This window comes from Trachypithecus francoisi, unplaced genomic scaffold, assembly GCF_009764315.1.
Source record: "Trachypithecus francoisi isolate TF-2019V2 unplaced genomic scaffold, Tfra_2.0 Lachesis_group3, whole genome shotgun sequence".
NCBI classification, from domain to species: Eukaryota; Metazoa; Chordata; class Mammalia; order Primates; family Cercopithecidae; genus Trachypithecus; species Trachypithecus francoisi.
The window spans coordinates 21049490-21062439 of NW_022681468.1; the positions used below are offsets into that span (position 1 = coordinate 21049490).

The 12950-nt window shown below is 36.0% G+C and overlaps 1 long non-coding RNA gene across 3 annotated transcripts in view; it reads right to left on the bottom strand.

Annotated features, from left to right (window-relative positions):
• The window catches only part of LOC117071598, a 113678-nt gene extending 101515 nt beyond the window's left edge, over positions 1-12163 (bottom strand). Inside the window, exon 1 of one of the 3 annotated variants that reach the window (XR_004432370.1) lies at positions 11103-12163. This is a non-coding gene — a long non-coding RNA (uncharacterized LOC117071598). Of the gene's footprint in view, positions 1-9418; positions 9673-11102 lie in introns of those variants that run through there. The other 2 variants (XR_004432371.1, XR_004432372.1) reach the window with 2 other exon arrangements.
• Between the last annotated feature and the right edge of the window lie 787 nt (positions 12164-12950).

The window sequence follows — 12950 nt, forward strand, 5'->3', positions numbered from 1 at the left end:
GGATTTTCATAGTTTGGTCATTCATTCACTCATTAATTCCACAAACAATAATTGAGTACAATGCCTTCCTCTCCAGGGCTCTGTTAGTTCTGTCCACTCTCCAATCTCAGCATTCTACATTTTTTTTTCAGCAAGCTAATCCTACCAGCTGAAAATAAGTTGCCAGTGTCTCAGTCCCTTGTGATTTTTACTAAAAATTGCCTGCGAAATGAGACATGCCCCTTTCATGATTTTCATTAGAGAGCAAATTGCTTGTGATACTTTTGGCAGAAATTAAATGGATGTATAGAGGTAGTGCTATCTTATTATGCAGTTGAATTTTTGAGAAAGGAATGGGGTTTGACAGACCCAAAGTTTCACTGTTGCTTTAAAAATAATGGCATCTCTGATCTCTCAAGCTACTGCATGAGGACACCTACTCTGAGTGTCTAGTGACAGTTTTTACAAAGAATTTTACCCTGTAATGATCACACCTGCCTTATTATTGTTTCAAGTGGTTGCAAGGAAGTGTTTTCTTCCTGTTATTTCAAAGAAAACAAAAATATTTTGGAGGTTTGGTATTTGAACACCTTTCTTTTTTCTTAGTTCAAAATCCTAGCAAAGAGCGATAGTTAGTGGTGTGTGTTGAAATGAAATGCTGCAGTTGAAAGTTGCTATTGCAATTTCTCCAATGTGTCATGCCGATGCTAACCTTTTCACAAGGAAATGCTTTGAGAAACTTTGATTGTTAAACAGCACACTCTGAGTTGAGAGGAGAATTGTGGAGGGATGATGGACAAAATTGTTGACATATATTTATCAAGAGCATTTGGTGAGTATAATGAATTATACTGAAGTACAGCACTTGTTTAAAATGTTACATATTGTAACATGGGATATTAGTATTTAGAATTGCTCACATGGTTTATGTATCTATATTGCTTTTCTTTATGATTGGCACTCTTCAAGAAAGACTTGAAGTAGGCTTTGCCGATTCTTTACCAATCACCAGATACTAGTGTTTACAACGTACTTTAGTCTATACAAAGATGTACTTGACACTATACTTTAATCTATAAAAAGATGAACCATCAAGGCAGGAATTCTTAGCTTTAACAGCAGAATAACAGCAATGTCTACTCATAAGAATGTCTTTAGCTCCCATGCGGCCACACTTTTATTTCATCACCTGATATTCATGTTAGATCCAGTTGACTTGGTCTTGAGAATGAATCAAAGATATGGGTGCTCTGATTTCCTACACTTAAATGTGTGTAACTCTCATTATATACTTGATCCTGATACAAATGGCCATCTCCTGACTATAAAATTTAAGCTTTAGCATATGTTGTTGTTCTACACATGTCTTAGCACTAAATATGCAATCAAAGTTAAATTCTACTTTCCACTAACTCAGGTATGAAAACATATTTAGATGCACCAACTAATAGATTTAGAAAAATAATTTGACTGATTGAATGTCAAATGTCGTAATTTCAAAAATCTAGAAATTTGAAATTGTCTACTTGATTGACTTAATGGGACTCTCATTCAAGTTTCTGGTCCCATAGAAAGATAATTGATGTTTCTGTGAGCCAAAGCTGAGAATATCAAAATTGCATAGAATCAAAAGGAAATACTGGAAGTAGGAAAATACTTAACAGGAAAAGGAAGAGGTGCCTTTTATTGCTCATTAGTAGACTCCACATAACTGAGAAAAGAATCAGTGAGATTAAAAATAGGCTATTAGAGAATTCCCAAAATATATGCCAAGAGAAAAGTAGTACAAAAAAACACAGAACATTCAAAAATTGTAATAAAACAAAAACCAAAAACAAACTAAAACTAAATAATTGCAGTGTAATTTTGACAGGCATCGTATGCATATTATTTGAAGGAAAAGACAGAGAATGAAGGAATTAGATTTGAAGTAATAATTACCAAGAACTCTCCAAAATTAATGACAGACACTAAGCCACAAATCCAGGAAATTCAAAAAACAAAAAGCAGGAAAAATAAATAAATAAATGCACACACACACACACACACACACACACACACACTACTCCAAAGCATACAAAATTCAAACTGCAGAAAACTAAAGATAGGAAGAACAACTTCAAAGTAGCCAGATTTAAAAACAAAAACAAAAAACTTACTTATAGAGGAACAATTTTAAGGACAAAAGCAGGCTATCAACAATCACACAAGCAAGAAGAGTGTAAAGTGAAATTTTAAAATATTTAAAGAAACTAACTACCAAACTCAAATTCTATAATCAGCAAAATTATCCTTGAAGAGTGAAGAAGAAATAAAGTATTTTATTGACAACAGACCTTCCTTCATGAAACGTTAAAAGATGTTCTTCAAACAGAAGGAAATGATACCTCAGGAATGTGTATCTACAAAAACATAGGAGTAAATAAGTGAAGATAAAATAAAATATTTTGTTTTACTCAATCTTAAATGACAAAAAAGATAACTACTTGTTTAAATTAATAATAGTAACAATTTATTTGGTGATTCAAGCATATGAATAAAAGAAATGAATGATAGCAATATCATAAGGAGTGGGAAAAAAATCAAAAAATACTTATTAAAATAAGATTAATATGAAGTTTGATCTTAGATAACAGGTGCAGTTAAAACTACAAGTCAAAAACAAAAATTTAGGTCATAAATTTCCAAGTATTTGAAAATTATATAATATACTTCTAAATACCATATGGGTCAAAGAAAAAGTCTCAAGAGAACATCTAGATAGTTTAAAATATAAGAAAATTAAAATGCAATTATTAAACTTTTGAAGAATGCAGTGAAAATGGTGCTTCAAAATTCATTGTATTAAATTCATATCTTGGAATAAAGGAAATATCTACAATCAATAACCTTTCTACTTTAAGAAACCATAGAAATAAGGGAAACTTAAGCCTAAAGCAAGCAAAATAAAAGAAATAATGAAGATTAGAGCAAAAGTTAAATTATTAAAAAGCAGAAAAATAATAGACAAAATCAAACAAACAAAAGATTGCTCTTTGCAAAGTTCAGTAAAGTTGATAAAACTATAGCCAGACTAACCAAGATAAAAAAGAGAAGACACATATTATCAATATCAGAAATAAAAGAGTCATTACTACTGAAGCCATGGACATCAAAAGAACAAAATATTATTATAATGAACAATGTTATGCTAACATATTTGATAACAAAGTTTAAATCGCTGAACCTCCTGAAAGACAAACTATCAAAATTTACACAAAGGAAAATGAGAATTGTCCTATATTTATTAAAGAAATTGAATAATAATTCATAACTGTTTAAAAACAAAGCATGAGAAACAGATGGTTTCAGTTAATGAATTCTACCAATCATTTAGGAAATAAACAATGCCATTTCTCCACAACAGAAGCAAAGAGCCACTTCCTAACTTATTACACAATATCAGTATTTCCCTACTACCAGAAGCAGATAAAGACATTAAAAAAAAGAAAACTACTGACCAATATCCTTTAAGAACAGATGCCAAATTTCTCAACTAAATAATAATAAATTGAAGAGAATGTACAAAAACAATAACACATTACAACCAAGAAAGATTATTTCAAATATACAAGGTTAATTCACATTCAAAAATAAATCAACTAATATAACGGACTCAGAAAAACTACGTGTTTATATCAATTGAAACTAAAAAATTATGTGACAGAATCCATGCCCATTCATCATGAAAACACACATCAAAGTAGGCATAGAGAGGAACTTCCTTAATTTGATTTTTTAGAATTACAAAACCTCCTACCACTAGCATCATACTTTGTGGTGGGTGTCTGAAAAACTTTTCCTGAAGATCAAGAACAGAGAAGGATATATTTTGTCATGATTACTCTTCAGTTTTGTATTAGAAATACTAATTGATACAAAAGGGTAAGAAAAACAAATAAAAGGTATACAAATTGGAAAAAAAGAAAGAAAACTGTCTTACTACACAGATGACATGATTTTCTATGTGGAAAATCTAAGAATCTATAAACAGCAGCAACTTAGAATAAATAGGCAAGTGGTTGGGTGCGGTGGCTCACACTTGTCATCCCAGCAATTTGGGAGGCCGAGGCAGGTGGATCACCTGAGGTCAGGAGTTTGAGACCAAACTGGCCAACATGGTGAAACCCCATCTCTATTAAAAATACAGAAGTTGGCCAGGCTTGGTGGCTCACGCCTGTAATCCCAGCATTTTGGGAGGCCGAGGCGGGAGGATCACGAGGTCAGGAGATTGAGACCATCCTGGTTAACATGGTGAAATCGTGTCTCTACTAAAAATACCAAAAAAAAGCCAGGCGTGATGGCAGGCACCTGTAGTCCCAGCTACTGTGGAGGCTGAGACAGGAGAATGGTGTGAACTCAGGAGGTGGAGCTTGCAGTGAGCAGAGATCACGCCACTGCACTCCAGCCTGGGCAACAGAGCAAGACTCTGTCTCAAAAAAAAAAAAAAAAAAAAAAAAGTTATCCAGGTGTGGTGGCACGTGCCTGTACTCCCAGCTACTTCAGAAGCTGAGGCATGAGAATCGTTTGACCCCAGAGGCAGAGGTTGCAGTGAGAATTAATAGGTAAGTATAGAAGTTCACAAGATGCAAGGTTATTATACAAAAGTCAATTCCATGTTTACATACAATCAAAGAACAATTGAGATTTATAATTTTTTTTAAAAAAAAGACATTTACAATAGCCTCCCCCAAATTGAAACAATGAAGTATTTACATGCAAATATAACCATACACATATATTTAGGATCTCTAGACCAAAAAACACAAAACAATGATGAAAGAAATCAAAGATTTGTGTAAATACATGGAGAGATGCCCCATATTTACAAATTGAAAGATTCAGTATTCTTATTTTTTGGTTTTTTTTTGAAACAGAGGGTCACTCTGTTGCCCAGGCTGGAGTACAGTGGCGTGATCTTGGCTCACTGAAACCTCCACTTCCCAGGTTCAAGCGATTCTCCTGCCTCAGCCTCCCGAGTTGCTGGGACTACAGGCACCCACCACCACACCCAGCTAATTTTTGTATTTTTAGTAAAGATGGGGTTTCACCATGTTCGTCAGGCTGGTCTTGAATTCCTGACCTCATGATCTGCCCACCTAGGCCTCCCAAAGTGCTGGAGTTACAGGAGTGAGCCACTGCACCTAGCCAAGATTCAATATTCTTAAGATGACAATTCTTCTGAACTCTCTCAAGTGATTTAATTCAATCTCAAAGAAAATCCTAGCACACTATTTTGGAGACATTGACAAGCTGATTCTAAAATTTTGTTGGGGATCAGAAAACGATAACCCAAAATATGGCACTTTGGCATGCTGAGTGCTTTGAATTAAAAAAAAAAAAAAGTTGAAAGGCCTCAGAAGTAAGCTTCAGGACCATGGTCTCTCTTTAATTTCTAGCCTCCCCTACCCCTTCTTTTGCTGAAGCCTCAGAAAAACCTTTCTCTCAAGTTCCCTTATCTGATTAAAAAAAAGTTCCTTCAGAAGTCACGAAATTGTCTTAAAACACACTTCTTAGAAATTTCAACAGTAATCCAGGGAAGATTAACCACTGGAGAAGAGACTAGATCTGAAGTCATCACCATGCTCAGAGAGATTTTCCATCTAGTCTTCTGAGGGAAGCTCCAAGAGATTACCAGGGACATTTTATCTGCATAATAAGACAAATTTTGTTCCTGGTGAACATCTACCCATCACCTACTCATAACTTGCCACCACCTCAAAAGAACTATGTCTGTTTTTTAGGCCCATTCATTTCTCTAAACATCATTGCCTATACTCTAAATTGCCTGCACTCCCATCTCCCTCTCCCCTATGAAGAGAGTGTTATTTAAACTGCAGCCATCTGGCCTTTCTTTGAGACTCATATTTTCCATGGCTCCCATGCTTCTGCACATTAATACATTTATGTGCCTTTCTTTTGTTAATCTATCTATTGTCGGGTTTTTTCAGCAGCAAATCCTCAGAGGGCAGAAGAGAAGCTTTCCCTTTTCCTCTACAGGAAAAATTAAAAAGCAGAAGATCCAGAATAACCAACACAATCCTGCAGGAACAGAGGAATAATGGTGAGGATTCACACTATCTTATTTTATTTTAAGACTTAATATAAAGCTACAAAGATTAAGATAACATAACATTGACCCCACCCCACCAAAAAAAACACATAGATCAATGGAACAAAATGGAGAGGCTATAAATAGGCCCAAACATATATTCAAATGAATTTATAACTTCCCAATGGGTTCATCTTGCCCACTGCCTAGACAGGGCCAATTTATCAAGACAGGGGAATTACAATAGAGAAAAAGTAATTCAGGCAGAGCCAGCTGTGCAGGAGACCAGAGCTTTGTTACTACTCAAGTCAGTCTCCCTGAGCATTCAGGGATCAGAGGTTTTAAGGACAACTTGGTGGGTGTGGGGAAGCCAGTGAACCAGGAGTGCTGATTGGTTAGGAAGGAGATAAAATTATAGGGAACTGAAGCTGTCCCATTGGGCCAAGTCAGTTCCTGGCTGGGGCCACAAGATCAGATGAACCAGTTAATCGATCTGGGTGGTGCCAGCTGATCCATCTCTTGTAGCCTCCTAAACCATAATTTCTAATCTTTTTTTTTTTTTTTTTTTTTTGAGACGGAGTCTCACTCTGGAGTGCAGAGGCTGGAGTGCAGTGGTGCGATCTTGGCTCACTGCAAGCTCCGCCTCCTGGGTTCATGCTATTCTCCTGCCTCAGTCTCCCAAGTAGCTGGGATTACAGGTGCCTGCCACCATGCCTGGCTAATTTTTTTTTTTTTTTTTGTATTTTTGGTAGAGACAGGGTTTCACTGTGTTAACCAGGATGGTATCTATCTCCTGACTTTGTGATCCGTCCGCCTTGGCCTCCCAAAGTGCTGGGATTACAGATATGAGCCACCGTGCCCGGCCCATAATTTCTAATCTTGTGGCTAATTTGTTAGTCCAAAAAGGCAGTCTAGTCCCCAGGCAAGAAGGAGGTTTGTTTGGGGAAAGGGCTGTTATTGTCTTTGTTCTAAACTATAAATTACGTTCTTCCCAAAGTTAATTCAGCCTACATCCAGGATTGAACAAGGACAGCTTGGAGGTTAGAAGAAAATGGAGTTGGTTAGGTCAAATGCCTTCCACTGTGTCAGTCACAATTTTGCAATGGCAGTTTCCATTATTCCAAAAGATTCAAAGTCAAGTCAATGAAGTAAATGTTGACATTTTAAACAAATAGTGCTGAAACAAACAAAAAGAGCCCAGCACATATGCTACAGCTTTCACAAAAATTAAGTTGAAATTGATTAAGTACCTAATTTTAAAATGAAAGACTATAAAACATCTAAAAGATAAAGAAACATAAGAGAAAATCTATGGAATCTTAGATTTGTTGATGAGTTTTTAAATACATCACCAAAAGCACAATACATGAAAAAAAAAAAAAGTAACACTTTATTAGAATTACAAATGTCTGCTCTCTGAGAAATATTAAGAGAGTTAAAGGACAAGCCATAGAACGGGAAAAAAAATTTGTGAAACACATATCTGGTATAGAAAAAATAAAAATATTACATCCAAAATATACAAAGGGATGCTTAAAACTCAAGAATAAAATACAACCAAATTAAAAAGTAAGCAAAAGTTCTGAACAGATACTACCATCCATATACATGGCAAGTAAATACATGCAAAGATGCTCAACATTAGTTGTCATTAGGTATATAAAAATTAAAATACTAATGAGATAACACTGTACCTATATTAAGAGGGCTACAAACCAAAATATGCTAAAACTAAATACTGGTTAGGATCAGGAGCAATAGGAACTTGCATTCATTACTGGAGAAAATGTAGAATGGTACAACGACTCTAATGGATAACTTAGCAGTTTCTAACAAAGCTAAACATATTTTTACCTTGTAATCCAGCAACTGGGTTCTTAGATATTTACCCAGATGATTTGAGAACTTTTAACCACAGAAAACTTTCACATGAATGTTTATGGAATTTTATAAAATTGTCACCAAAAACTGAAAGCTATCAAGATGTCCTTCAATAGAGAAGTGAATAAACTCTGGTATATCCATACAATGAAAGATTATTCAGAGATAAGAAAGAATGAGCTATCAAGCTGTACAAGGACACAGGTGATTCTTAAATGTGGATTGCCAAATGAAAGAAGCCAGCATGAAAGGACTGCTGCATACTGCATGATTATGTTATATTCTGGAAAAAGCAAACTTACAGAGAGGGTAAAGGTATCATATGAAAGCATCCTGGGCAAGATAGAAAGACCCTGGCTCTACGAAAAAAAAAAAAAAAAATTAAATATTAGCTAGGCATAGTGGTTCACACCTGTAGTCCCAGCTACCTGGGAGGCTGAGGCAGGAGGATCCTTTGAGCCCAGGAAGTAAAGGTGGCAGTGAGCCATATATATGGTGCCACTGCACTCTAGACTGGGAAACAAAGCAAGACCATGTCTCTAAAAATGAAAAAAATAAAAAAAAAAGTAAAGATATCAGTGGTTTCTAGAGGTTCATAGACACAGATTTGAGTAGGTGGAGCATAAGGGGCTTCATGGAGTGGCGAAACTATTCTGTATGATACAGTAATGGTGGATAGATGATACTATGCATTTATCAAAACCCATAAAAGTCGAGAGGACAAAAACTTAACCATATTGTATGCAAATTTTTAAAAAATTATTTAGGAGGTTAAGAGATCCCAGATACAAGGTAAACTGTAACTATATAACCATCTAATCTTCAACAAGGCCAACAAAAACAAGCAACAAGGAAAGGACACTCTATTCAACAAATGGCGCTGGGATAACTGGTTAGTCATATGCAGAAGATTGAAACTGGATTCCTACCTTTCACCAGACACAAAAGTTAACTGAGGATGAATTAAAGATTCAAATGTAGGCTCTCAAACTATAAAAATCCTAGGAAATGTCCTTCTCAACACTGGCCTTGGCAAAGAAAATTTGGCTAAGTCCCCAAAAGCAATTGCAACAAAAACAAAAATTGAGAAGTGGGACCTAATTAAAGAGCTGCTGCACAGCAAAAGAAACTACCAACAGAGTAAACAGACAACCTATAGAATGTGAGAAACTGTTTGCAAACTGTGCATACCACAAATGTCTAATATCCAGAAACTGTAAGGAATTTAAACCAACAAGCAAAAAACAGCATAAATTAAAAAATGGGCAAAGGACATGCACAGACACTTTTTAAAAGAAGACATACAAGCGGCCAACAATCATGAAAGAATGTTTGCCATCATTAATCATCAGGGAAATGCAAATCAAAACCACAATGCTGTACCATCTTACACCAGTTACAATGGCTGTTATTATACACTCAAAAAACAACGGATGCTGGCGAGGCTAGAGAAAAGAGAACACTTACACACTGTTGGTGAGAATGAAAATTACTTCAGCCACTATGGAAAGCAGTTTGGAGACTTTTCAGAGAACTTAAAACAGAAGTGCCATTCAACTCAGCAATCCCATTGAGACAAGAAGTCTTCTTCCGATCGAAGGTTTTTCTCAATTGAAGGGCTCGTGTCTCAGGGGCTTCAAGGAATGAAGCTGTGGACCTCAGCAGCCAGTGTTACAGCTCCATTAGAGAAATGGGCGAACCTAAAGAGTGTGCGGCTGCAAGATTTGTTAAAGTGAAAGCGAAAGTAAAGCGAAAGTGAAAGGAAAGCTTCCACGTGGTGGAAAGGGACACCGAAGGGTTTCCATTTCTGGCTTAGGTGTCTTATGCTTGTATCGCCTTATGACCCCTCACCTTTTGCTTTTTCTGTCCTATAGAATTAAATTATTTTCAACCTGCTTGTAGGTTGGTGGTCCTGAATGGTTAAAAACATCAGGCTACAGCTAGAGCTTAAACTCCCTATATGATTGATTGAAGTTTCAATCCCTTAGCTTGCAGCTGTGACTCATTTTGGTTTAGGGGAAAGTCCCCTTTGATTGGTTGAAGTTTCAATCCCTTAACTTGCAGCTATGACTTATTTTGACTTAGGGGAAAGTCCCCTTTGATTGGTTGAAGGTTCAATCCCTTAGCTTTCAGCTATGACTTATTTTGGCTTAGGGGATAGCCCCCTTAGGGAAGTCCATATTGACCCAGGAGGTCCAGCCAACGTAGCCACTTAGTCCCTCACCATTATGGGGTATATAATGAAAGGAATGTAGGTCATTATACTAGAAAAAACACATGCAGTTGTATGCACATTACTGCACTACTCACAATAGCAAATACATATGTGATGGTTAATACTGAGTGTCAATTTCCTTGGATTGAAGGATACAAAGTATTGATCCTGGGTGTGTCTGTGAAGGTGATCCCTACAGAGATTAACATTTGAGTTAGTGGGCTGGGAAAGACAGACCCACCCTTAATCTGGGTGGTCACAATCTAATCAGCTGCAAGTGTGGCTAGAATACAAGCAGGCAGAAAAATGGAAAAGAGAGACTGGCCCAGCCTCCCAACCTACATCTTTCTCTTGTGCTGGATACTTCCTGCCCTGGAACATCTGATTCTAAGTTCTTCAGTTCTGGAACTCAGACTGGCACTTCTTACTCTTCAGCCTGCAGACAGCCTATTGTGAAACTTTGTGATTGTGTGAGTTAATATTTAATAAACTCCCCTTTATATATATATATATTCCATTAGTTCTTTCCCTCTAGACAACCCTAATACAGATATTGGTACCAGAAGTGGTTCTAGAGGAACAGAATATTAAGAATTTAGTTCTTTCATTGGTTTTTACACAAAGTTAACAATATGTAAATGCTGATGAGAAGTCAATAAACCTTATGTCACTTGATAAAGGAGAAAGGAAATAAAATGGAGATACTTTTTAAAGTGTATACATGCACGAACATATTTTTACAAAAAATATGAAGTAGGTGGGATTCTCTGTACTATTTAGGTTGGTGCAAAAGTAATGGCGGTTTTCACCATCCCAATTGTTCTGTAAGTCTAAAACTGTTCTAAAATAAAAATTTTATTGAAAGAAAATCAGTTAAGAAATCCCAGTAATATTCTCCACCATAAAGATAAGCGAATGGAAGCTCAAATGACTTACCTAAGATCATAGCCAGTAAGTGGCCAAGCTGTTATTTGAACCCAGGCAGTCTGGCTTTAGTTTGTGCTTTTGATCATTGTGCAGTGGTTTGCTGATCCATTCCACACCCTCTTCAATCTTTTTTATGTCTCTGAAGGCTGACTTGCGCTGTTTCAAGATTCATTTGACGAATGTGGAGCTCCAGCAGGTGATGGGAGTGTGTAAAGAGAGGAATGCAGTTATTCCCTCCTGTCATCTCTCCCTACAGGGTCATCTTAGCTACCTGCATCTCTACTCTATCAACCAAAGTTCCCAGCTCCTGTCTGGTGGCTTTTCTATGCAGTTTCTTCAGGTTCCAGTGTTTCTCTCGCTAGCCCTCTGGCTAAGTAGGGTCCAAGTATTGTGATATCCTTTGTGGTTTCCTTACTCTTTATGTGTATCATCGCAAAAGGTAATGCACACATTACATTTTTCTCACAATACTCAATTTGAATAGACCACCATTTTCTGGCCATGTTCCTTCCTGATACCACCATTATATCAATTCCAAACTTGTAAAAATATTCCATGAATTAACATTGTAAAGTAGGAGAATTTCTCTTCAGCACCCTCTCACTTATCCCTCTCCTCTTCCACATATTGTTAATTCTTTTTTGAGGAAAGATAGTATGCACTCAATTCTGTAGCTGCATTGCAGAGTGTAGTATATCACATAGCACATTTTTAATACACACTTGTTTGAATGAATGAATGAATCAATGAACGAACCAATGAATGAATGAAATTTTTCTCCCCCTCTTCAGCCCTGTTTTTCCATAATGAAACAAAGTACCTCTGTTAACAGACAACTAAGTTTGATGGCTCAAGTACATAACTCAGTTTGATTCTATCTTTGTACTTCTACATATACACAGCTGTATCCCGGTAAGTAATGAAAGGCAAAATCATAAACATTATCACTGTATTTAGATTTTATGGATTATTTGTAAATGTAATTGTAATAAATAGCAGCCTAAAAATAAAAATATAAACCAGAAGCTTTATGAAGTTATTCTGCAAACAAAAAGAAAGACAGAAGGATAGATAAAATGAAAGGAAAGGTTAAAAAAAAAAAAAGCAAAACAAAACAAATAAACAAAACCCTGGAAGCCTTAGGCAATAAGAAAATCTATGCAAACCTTGAGATAGAGTACCGTTGATGTCTTCCTTGATAACAGGTCTGGCACTCAACAAAACACCAGTTGGGCCATCAATTGAATTCTCATTAATCTGCTTTCTCATTTTCCCTCTGATACTTGGAATATCTGTAACAGTTTAAAGATGGAAATGAGTGTACAGATCATTGGCTAATGTCAAAGGGGGTGCTTTGAAAGCAGAATATTTGTAGAGTATTATAGAAATAGTGCATCGAATCAGACCAATAATAGAAACAAAAAGGATTATGGGCAGATTTTAGGCTGGGGTACATCCAGCCTAAATGATGAGGCATCGTTTATTGGTCCTTAGTCTATATTTGATAAAAGTTTTTGCAATCTTACTTCAGGTAAATATTTCACTTCACTAAATAAAAAAGAAATCAAATCAAAAGATGTAACTAAGGTACTGTAAGCCTGGTTAAAGTAGGTATCACTAAAATAATACTTCCTCAAAAATCTTAAATGATTAAAAACTCAAAAAAAGAAATAGTATGTCTTTTGCTCAAGTAGTCATTTTAATTCAGAAAGCCAGTGATGTTTCTAGGGAGGAAAGTTCTAGAAAGATCTCTAATGGAGTTCTGTTTGAAAAGCAAGAAGTATTTTCTAAAACCTATGTTTCAGATACAGAATATCTTGAGCCTATGTTTAGAGCCGCTACATCTACCTATATCTG